Source organism: Montipora foliosa, chromosome 13 (assembly GCF_036669935.1).
Source record: "Montipora foliosa isolate CH-2021 chromosome 13, ASM3666993v2, whole genome shotgun sequence".
Lineage (NCBI taxonomy): Eukaryota > Metazoa > Cnidaria > Anthozoa > Scleractinia > Acroporidae > Montipora > Montipora foliosa.
This window is the reverse complement of record NC_090881.1, coordinates 12,463,989-12,473,988: the sequence shown is the minus strand read 5'-3', so window position 1 is coordinate 12,473,988 and position 10,000 is coordinate 12,463,989. Positions and strand designations below refer to the sequence as shown.

The window sequence follows — 10,000 nt, the reverse complement described above, 5'->3', positions numbered from 1 at the left end:
AACAATTTAAGTCATAGTTTGAGTAACCCAGCGATGGACTAGCATCCCATCCAGGGGGGAGTACAAATACTCCTAGTCGCTTCATGCTACGGAAACCGGGATAAGCTCTGGCTTGTTGGGCCACTGGCTCCGAAACGCTTACCTTGAGTAACTTGAGCTTGTAAGGTACAATTTGGATATACTCGAAGAGGTGCCAATGCCAGCACCTGACATTAAAGAGGGGATTAACATCATGCAACTAGAGAAATCTGTAGGTTTCGTTAAATACATTACACAAAACACCTAAAATAAAGTTGACGAAGGGATAGTAAAACGTTTTAACTATCTACAAAAACAACTGCTGTGACAAAACAGGGAGGGCGTTGTCGCTTGCTATTCTTGAGCAGCTCTCAAATCGGAGAAAGGTAAACCAACACATCGGTTACAGCTTGTACTCTATAAATAACCAAACTGATTCTGGCAATAATACAACTATGATCACAAAACTGAAAACCTAAGGGACCGGTCATCTATCAGACGGGGGTGGGGTGGGGTGGGCTGGTGCATTTTAATTTTCCTATACATAATTTCCCGTGGGCCTGTTCCTGCCACTGCATGACAAAATGTGGCTCCCCTTTGAGTCTGCACATGAAATAAGATGACCCGCCCTCAACCACAGAAACAGTTTTAATACAACTAAAATAAAACTCAATGAACTTTTCAAAGAAAATAGTGAATAGCCCTCCTCCCAGATCTAGTAGTTGTCACTGTGATCTGAGTATCATCCCCTTCCTCATCATTTTCATACTAAATTAATATTTGAGCATGCTATGGCTAAAAATTACAATCGCTTAAAAAAGCCATGAGCTATGAGTTGAACACAAGTTGAAGTTAGGGGAGGCGGACCCGCACATGAAAGGGGCAGGGATGTCATCTCGGTTAGGGGTGTAAAATTCTGATTTTGGTCTCATTTAATAATAATAATAATAATAATAATAATAATAATAATAATAATAATAATAATAATATTTAGGGTGTTCTTGGCAAAATGCCATCATTTATAGCAGTGAAGGTCTCGTTTAGGATTGCACACGAAGAAATATAAAAAATATATGTAATATATAGCTTTAGCCAAACCTAAAGGCGGAGCTCCCTAGTTATTTATTCTTACTGCCTTCAGGGTTAGTGAAAATAAAAGGTTTTTGAATTGTCCGCGTTTTGGTGTTTCCGGTTACTTCTTAATTAATTAAATCACTTTCTTTGCTTTTTTCTAAAGAAAATTCAGTGCCTAAATTGCGAAGAACCGACATTGCATGAACCATGAAGCGATGAGTGCAGTAACGGTTTTTCAAGTGAAATTTACTTTGGAATTCACCAGTTTGACAATGAATTTGTCCTTGAATCGCAGGAGTTTTAAAAGAAAACAAGCACACCCTCAGAGAGCAAATGGAAAAGGAAAAAAGCCATTTCGGAGTCAACTGTCAATAACCAGCTAGCAAATAGGAATCACGTTATTGGCTCGTATTTTAGAGAAAAACAAACAAATCAACTATTTCTTTATGTCCAAAAGAGTACAGATAATTGTTATTTCATTCAAGTTGACAATAACAATTCGAGGTTCATTCCTGAACAAAGGAAAAAACGATTAAACCACTTTTTTAAAAATATGCATCCGTAAAAATAACAAATGGTTTAGTGCCCAAGGAAAGACTTTGTGGAGTAATGTCATCTCCCACCAAGTTTGAGCTATTACTGGTATTCTGTTTTTTTGTTGTCGTTCTCTTTCTTTCTCCTTTTGTTTCTGTTCTAATCACAGGTCCTCCAGGCATCATGCAACCTTATCAGAGCTCCTAAAGATATGCCAAAAATTGCAACACAGAGAAAAAAGAAGCTCTAAACAAAATAAAAATAGACACTCAGCTTTGAGTTTATATCCCTCTGATGCTTGATTTGAATCGATGTCGTCATGACTATCATACCAAAATTTCGTGCACCGATAGGTTACCATATTTTCTTAACTGTGGTGCTCCGCGCACTGAGCTCCGCTAATACGTTTTAAATTTTGTCTCTCTTAGGGGTAACAAAAACTTGGGCCTAACCCAGATTGGTCTCCTTTAGGGGTTTAATTCAAAATTTCCGAAAAGCATCCCTGTCCCTTTGTCCCCCACGAAGGTCCAGTACTCTGTTGGTTCAGATGCTTTTTGACTGACCGCAAACAACACGTTGTCTTTCGAGGAACTGACTCATCTCAGTCTTTCGTAATATCGGGGGTCCCACAGGGCACGATCTTAGGCCTAATTTAATTATTTTGTTCCTAATTTATGCTTATCTGTGCCGATAAGCGATCAGGGTGCAGTTAAAAAACAGGGGCTTGGTTTTTTGGGGGTCTAAAAAGGAATGTGATATTCCTTCCTTGCGTTCTACTTCTCCTACCCCTACCTGATCTTCTCCATTACCTCTATCCTACCCCAACCTGTATACTGCTCTTGGTAACTGAAAATCTGAGAGACCAATATTTATAAATCTTGTATTAAACAAGTCAATGTATTGCGGAATGAATCATTAAAGAACATCACTGTTTTTTTGTTACAAAATCTAGTCCTACTATGTGAAAGACAGGAAAGGGTTTAGCTCTGAGGAAGGCCTAATGCTCAAAATGTAAGCTTTCAAATTTCTTTACAGTGGTCAATTATTTACCACATCAACTCACTTGATAAACCCTTTTCTTTATTTCACTTTCCCACGGACACACCACCACAGCTTCTTTACAATCTATTAGTAACCCCTTTACCCTACATGTGAAAGAACGCTTTACTTTCAATAACCATGACCCAATATCCTTAACCCAATGACCAACACAACGGTTGTTTTAGACTAAATACTTGAAATAAGTTACTCCAATTACTACAATGTGTGCCAAAGGAAAGGAAAGGAAAGGAACTTTATTTAAGTGTCTTGTGGTTCTAGTGCTGGAGCACTAACTGGGGACACTGTAAACTGAAATTAGCAATTAACACAAATCAACTCAAATGTTGGTTTTTGAGGAGAGGGGAAACCGGAGTACCCGGAGTAAACCCCTTGATGCAAAGTAGAGAACCAACAAATTCAACCCACATATAACACCGGATCCGGGAATCGAACCCGGGCCACATTGGTGGGATGATGCTCTCACCACTGCACCATCCCTGCACCCTTCGATCCCTTAATACCTTACCCAGAATGCAGTGTCTGACACTTGCAGACTGCAGACTAATCCAGACTAACAGTTATTGAAAGATAACCATTAATTTTTAAAATGGTAGCTTACATGGAGACTTAAATATATACTGTTATCAGCGCTAATCAAATGGGTGCTTGGACTTAAATACAATGTACTGTTTATCAGCGCTATTTGTGGACAGTCTGCAGTATGTGACCTCTGCAGTTGTCATACACCCCCTGCAATCCTAACTGTTTCAAATAACACAGTGCACAGCCTAATTGAAAGCTTGACCCTAATTCCCAAACTTTGGGCAGTGTCCCTAACCTTACAGTAAATGAATGCAAACCGTTGAAAGTGCTTAAGCCAAATCACCAAGCTGAGCATGTGACCCTAGTCACTAAAATTATTTCTTGGTCTTTTATAGCACCAGAGACAACAATCTACCAGAATAATCTTATGATTTCTCTACTTTATTTTATGCATACTCCACAAACAGTTCCACTTAATTACAGAAAGATATCCAACTACATGTATGTTAAAATGGGTGGTGTCATTAAAAAAAAATTAAACTGGTTTGAAAAAAATATGGACTGCTTCAAAAATTCTGGACTTAAATAGACCTCTTTAGCTTGTACATTTTGTTTTCCCATTTCAGACCACGTGATGTTACTCTAGGGAAAACTTTCTTTCAAATGTCGTCCTATGCACGGGAATATGTACGCATAAATTATGAGAAACAAAAGGAAAATTCCCTTGAGAACATCACGTGGTCTGAAATGGGAAAACAAAAGGTACAAGCTAAAGAGGTCTATTCAAAAGTTCTGGACCAGTTTAAAAAAGTCTGGTCGGACCGGTTTAAAAATTCTTTACTTGTTCAAAAAAAATTAAACCAGAGGTCAAAATTGAACTACATGTACAACATAAACACTGCTGTGACATCAACACGAATTTTGATTGGTTAGTGTTGTCAAACGTGTGTTTTGATTAGCTGGTCGGAAATATAGGCATGTATCAAGAAAATCTGCTTCAATCTAGAAGTAAAAAAAAAGCATTTTCCTTCATTTCTTAAATTACTTTTGAGAATATTTTATGAAAACAATAGAGGACTTTTTTCCGACTTTACATATCTTCGTCTAAACATCAGGGGGAGTTGGGAGAATTCGAAACAGTTATGCAAAAGCGAGACGCAGTCCAAGGTTTGCTTAACTATCTCGAATCTCCCAACTTCCCCTCATGTTTAGATGAGACTATGTAAACACAGGAAATATCCTCTATTGCTTAAATAGAACATACTTGCAAAAAAGGATAACTGTAGAGTTTAAGGGACAGGAGAAATGACTATTTGAAGAGGTCTATAGCAACGGTTTGGTAGTTCAGTAAGAGCCACCCACATTAATCAAGAACATCCATATATTGGTTGGTACAATGGCAAGATGAACCAAACGATTAGCAATAAAAAAGAGAAAGGGTAAAATAGACCTAATTGAGCATGATCTTTATCGCAAATGGCAAAATGTTAAACTTCATTTTTGCGGTTTTTACAGTTTTGCGAAAATATTATGCATTCTTAAACTGTGATTAAGAGATTGTTTCCCTAAAAAAAAATGCTAATTGAGGCAGGACAACACATAATTTAACACTAATTGAACGACACTGAAGAAAACACACTAAGATCCGCTTACAGAGATGGTAAGTAAAATGTGATTACATCTATGAAGCTTCCTTAATATTTAAGGATTTCTACAAAGTTCTATTAACTTCTAACTCTATATATTTTACTTTCATTACATGTACCTTCCATTATCGCCTCTAGGAGGTTATAATCTATTCAAAGTTTTTGTAAGCAATATTAAACTTGAGCAACTGATCGCAGTCAGTTGCAACGTGTTATGTAACAAAGGGCTACCAAAAGGAATTGCAACAAAAAAAGGTCATGTGCGCTTTTCTAATGTTACGAAGAAACCCTGAATTGTATAACCTATGTTGTGTATACTTAACTTAAAACTGAATGCTCCTCAATCATTCATGACAATAAATCGAAGCGGAAAGGAACAATACAACAGCACTATTAAACAATAAATAATTCTATGAGGGCGCACTGGATATGAAGTGATAGATGACCAACGAGGTGCGTTAGCCACCCAAGTTGGTTATAATCATTTTATATCCAGCAGGCAGTAGTATTGTCGACTGCTGTATAGCTTTCCGCCTCCATCCATTCTGGTCCAAAACGGCTTTTGTCGGCCTTTATATAATCAGAGCTGCAAAAATATTTTCAGCTTGCTTTATTGCTGAAGCGTTCCTTGACCACATTAGGTACAACAGTTTATATGAACTGAAGCCTGTGTCCAGCGAGCCAATGAAAATGCTGGAAAACTGATATCCGTAGTTCAGGGGTCCCATTTCTAACCCTAGGAAGTAATGTAGTGTACGCATATGGAAAGAATTATTCTCCTGCATAAAGTACAAAATTAATTGTCATTAAGTGTATACAGTTTACAGTGATCAAAACAACTCTGAGCTGACAGCAGTAAACAAACAAACCTTGCAAACAATAACCAACAATTTTAATCAACAACTAAAACTGAAATTATACATGCAAAACATTCTCTTTCACAACATTTTCGGTTTTGAGTGGTAATGTTACACCTTCTCTCTTCAGTTTAGATACACCACCAAAATTACCAATTAAAAATTCAAGCTAAACCGTAGCAATTTGCTTACTCGACTGCAATTTCACAGTCAAACAAAGCAGCTCACGACAGGACATCCATTTTACATAAAAGGCCCTACAAATCGAAACAGTCTCCACAGTAATCATGAATTCTTGGTTTTCACCCACGTGACAAGGCGGCCATGTTGGATGGCAATATAATAGAATTTTTTTGGCCTAATTTGCATAATAATAAAGTTTAATTTAGTTTTCCATTGGAGATACAGGTTCTTGTTATTGCCATCCAACATGGCCACCATAATGTCACATGCAAACCATCAATTCACTTCTAAAATAAGCAACCAGAGCCGGTGTCGAGAGTTAGAAATAGACAATGATCACAAGGAAACTCACCAATGATGTCTGCTGTAGGCTTCAATGGCGACGTGGTGTGGCGATTGTTAAAATAAGTCAGAATTCTCGTCAACAAGGAATTACAAACGTTTTCAGGCCATCTTTGTTTTTTTAGTGTTTTACAAAATATGTGAGGCAGCAATGCATGTATTAAGAAGGAAACCAATACCTGAAAGCTAAACCGTTGTAAATAAGTATTTTCCCTCGCTCTATTTCTCTCAGCTTTACAGTGTTCTTCATGGCAATTTTTTTTATTCTTTTTCCTCGTCTTCTTTTGAGAATTTCTTCACTTAAATTTCTCAAATTTCTTCACGTTTTCCCTTTGTCCCGTTGTAGTCACTATATTAATTTAGTCTCTTTCCTCGTGAGATCCCTCAAAGTGCTTGACTGCAATAACTGCATATAGCCGCCAGTAGCTACCACAGCTATATAAATATGTCAAACCTGTTTTGGATTAAACCCAGCGAAAAGTGCAGGAGAAAAATGTTCCCAAACCGTTTTCCACCTAAACACGACAAGCGTTGACTGTGACGAGCTTTAGTTCATGAAGCATGACCGTGTAGCCGCATCAAGCCACAGAAAGCGCACATTTTAAGCCACATTTTCACTTAGGCTAACCTGGCTTGAGCCTGTGATCCAATCAAAACAGTACCTGGTCAGCGATCAACTTAACGTAACTGACTTCCACCAGCTCTACCCTTGAGCCCGCAATATGGTTCCATGTGATACCGGTCATGCGGATACTTTGTTTTCACAGGTGTCAATTGCACCATATCTTTGATGGTTCCAATCTATAATCAAAGATGTATGCTGTTAAAAATTAGGCTTGAGTAGGGGGCGTATGGCCGCCATGTTGGCACAAGTATACAAGTATTGATAATGATGATGATGATGATGATGATTTTGACTGATGATAGAGTATTTACGTTACATGTATTATTATAAAGATTAGTACGTTACTTATTTAAAGAGGTCGTCGGAACACAACAGGAAGCATGCCCATGAGCACACCGTTAGCAACTGGCTACTGATGAGAAAAAGCACAACTCATGCGTTCCACATGACCCTGTTCCATATTTACCTGTGGTCACCATCGTGCCTCCCGCCCTTGGCGAGCCCTTCTGGCGGAAAGCTCGCTCGAATACGCCCGTACAAATATCTGTTAATGCATCACTCAGTTATTAAAGTTAATCCTGCGTTGGCAGTAGGGTTTTAGCTCCAGAATATATATTAAAGATGCAAGCCTACGTTGCAGGAAACAAGCAAAACCAAGGAGCATAAACCAAATGATGTAACTACACGTTAAAGTTTTGGTTCTTTGGCCTCATCCAAGAAAAAAGCACGGCTTTACGTCTTTCAAATTTACATGAGAAGAGAGAGCCAAAAGAACAAACCAACTCAATCCTCACAGGACACCGAACCCAGGAATTCAACCCGGGAGACTTTGTTGAAACATTAGTACAGTACAGCTGCCTGTGTTAATACCCACAGTTTTTATATGCTTTTTCTCTTCCCCACAGGAACCCACAACGTGGTCGGAATGCGAGCGGATCATTAGCAAAAATTCTTGGTGTTTCTTTTCCAAATTCGGAAATTGGTTTTGCGCCGATAAAAAACCAACAGAAACAGAAGTGTATTCCCGTTATGAAGAAAAAGGGTGCAATGATGTAAAAGAGGAATTTTTCCCTCATCCCTCTCCCACGCAAGAAGAAAAAGACTTCCCCATTGCTTATGCAATGGTTATTCACAAACGCAGATCTTGTAGAGAAGGTTTTACAATCCATCTATATGCCTCAGAATGTTTACTGCATACACGTGGATGTCAAATCATCTGAAGCATTTCGAAAAGCAATACGAGCCATGACTGCTTGCCTTGACAACGTTTTCTGACTGATAAAGTTGTCGACGTGATATGGCCTCGTGTTAGCATTCTTCACGCGCAAATTAACTGTCTAGGGGATTTAATGAAGAGCTCAGTAAAATGGAAATATTTTATGCATGTTACTGGGCAAGAGTTACCCCTTTACAATAATGCCGAAATCGTGCGAGCGCTCGCCAATCTGAATGGTTCCAACAACATCGAGAGTTTTTGCAGTTCCAATCAATAATTGGCATCGATATATGTATTCCCATAGAGCTGAAAAGGTGGAAGGAGGCCAGTTTCATGCGAGTAACTCATGGCGAAGACGATCTTTACGAAGCGTCCTCCACCATGGGGAATTCGCATCAAGAAAGGGTCCAATTTTGTAGCACTCACACGAGAAGCAGCGAATTATGTTCTTTATGATAAAGTAGCGATTGATTTTTTGTCCTGGCTTAATGACACTTCCTCGCCTGACGAGGTATTCTACTCATCCCTTCACCAACATCCGGGATTCCCAGGTGGTATCTATGGTAGCCAGCCGGAGTGGATAATGCGCGCTGTTAGTTGGAAATATACAGATGGTGTTTGCTGTGGCAATGGATCCGGGAAGTGTGCTGGCTGACGACACGAGACCTAAACTGGGTACTGGGTGCAAATTTTCGCAAGAAAATCTTCGTCACCAAGATACCATTTGACCACAGGGATGATATTGTTAATGTTTGGCTTTAGCACGCTCGACAAGAAGGTATGGGCAGGTACTACTTTAATGTCTTAGTCTTAAGGACGTTCGCACGAAAATTTTCTAACATTGATTTTTTTCTGCAAATTTCACCATTGAAAGATGATGAGTTAGTGATGTCAGAATGTAAAAAAAAGGGGGCTCACCGATTTCGTTTTGGAGAGAACTTGCCCGGAAGAACACCCTAAATCTGAAAAAATCCGGTTTTTTTTAGCGAATAAAGCCACAGCGTCTGTAAGCCCAAAAATATTGTAATTACATCTTTGAAGTCAAATGTTCTCTACCAAACTTTGTTTAAGTGGACCCATCAATTGAATTTAGTTAACTGTGGAGGTTCCTTAGAGAACAAGTTCGCATTTAGCGACCATAGTTTCACGCGTTTTGCAGCCGCAAGATTGCAGGATTCCATTTCCCGAGGACAGAAATCTTGAAAATTTTTTTAACTTCCCACATTGATTTTTTTTTTTTATTTTTGGACAATGTGGAGATAATTGTAAATAAAATCTGTTTCTGAAACGAAAAGTAGGGGTCCCCGAACATCCAAGATCGTTAAATCCAAGCAAATCTATAGCAATGGCCATCTGCCCTATCATTGTTCATTTTAGTACATAGCGCGCGCACTTGATGCAAGACGTGGCATGTGAATTTGCGTGCGCCGTAAGGATGCGCAGTAGCAATGGGCGCGAACGTCCTTAAGCAAATTTTGGGTTACGTTCGGTCACCACTGCCTCCAGTACTTTTGGGTAGATCGATATTAAGCTATGTCACAAAATCGTCGTCTTCTTGGACGTATGATCGTGGTCGACACGCTTACTTGGATACTACATACGCTAGAACTAAAGAAAAACTTTGCAAAAAAAAAAAAAAATAGAAGCGTTCAAGATTTTTGCCCAAAGCTGTCCTTTTAAAGTTATATTTTAGTGTAATATTACCTTCTATCAAGTATGGTATTATTTTATGGGGCTCGTGTACAAATTCAGATCTTCTGTACTCAATTGAGAAAGTTCACTGTAGAGCAGCAAAAAATTGTCTACAACTCATCCAAATATAGGTATCTAGTGAAGCTCTCAACGTTGCGGAATGGGAAACGATCAGTTTAGATTACAAATTGCAAATATTTAAACTATTTTATAGAGCAAGCAAAGTCTC

General features: G+C 38.7%; 1 protein-coding gene and 1 pseudogene across 4 annotated transcripts in view; one reads left to right on the top strand and one right to left on the bottom strand.

The window, feature by feature from the left end:
* Window positions 1–10,000, bottom strand: part of LOC137984012 (NLR family CARD domain-containing protein 3-like) — an 86,648-nt gene that overhangs the window by 18,411 nt on the left and 58,237 nt on the right. The window lies entirely within an intron of this gene.
* On the top strand, window positions 3,874–9,283 carry LOC137983412 (N-acetyllactosaminide beta-1,6-N-acetylglucosaminyl-transferase-like; annotated as a pseudogene).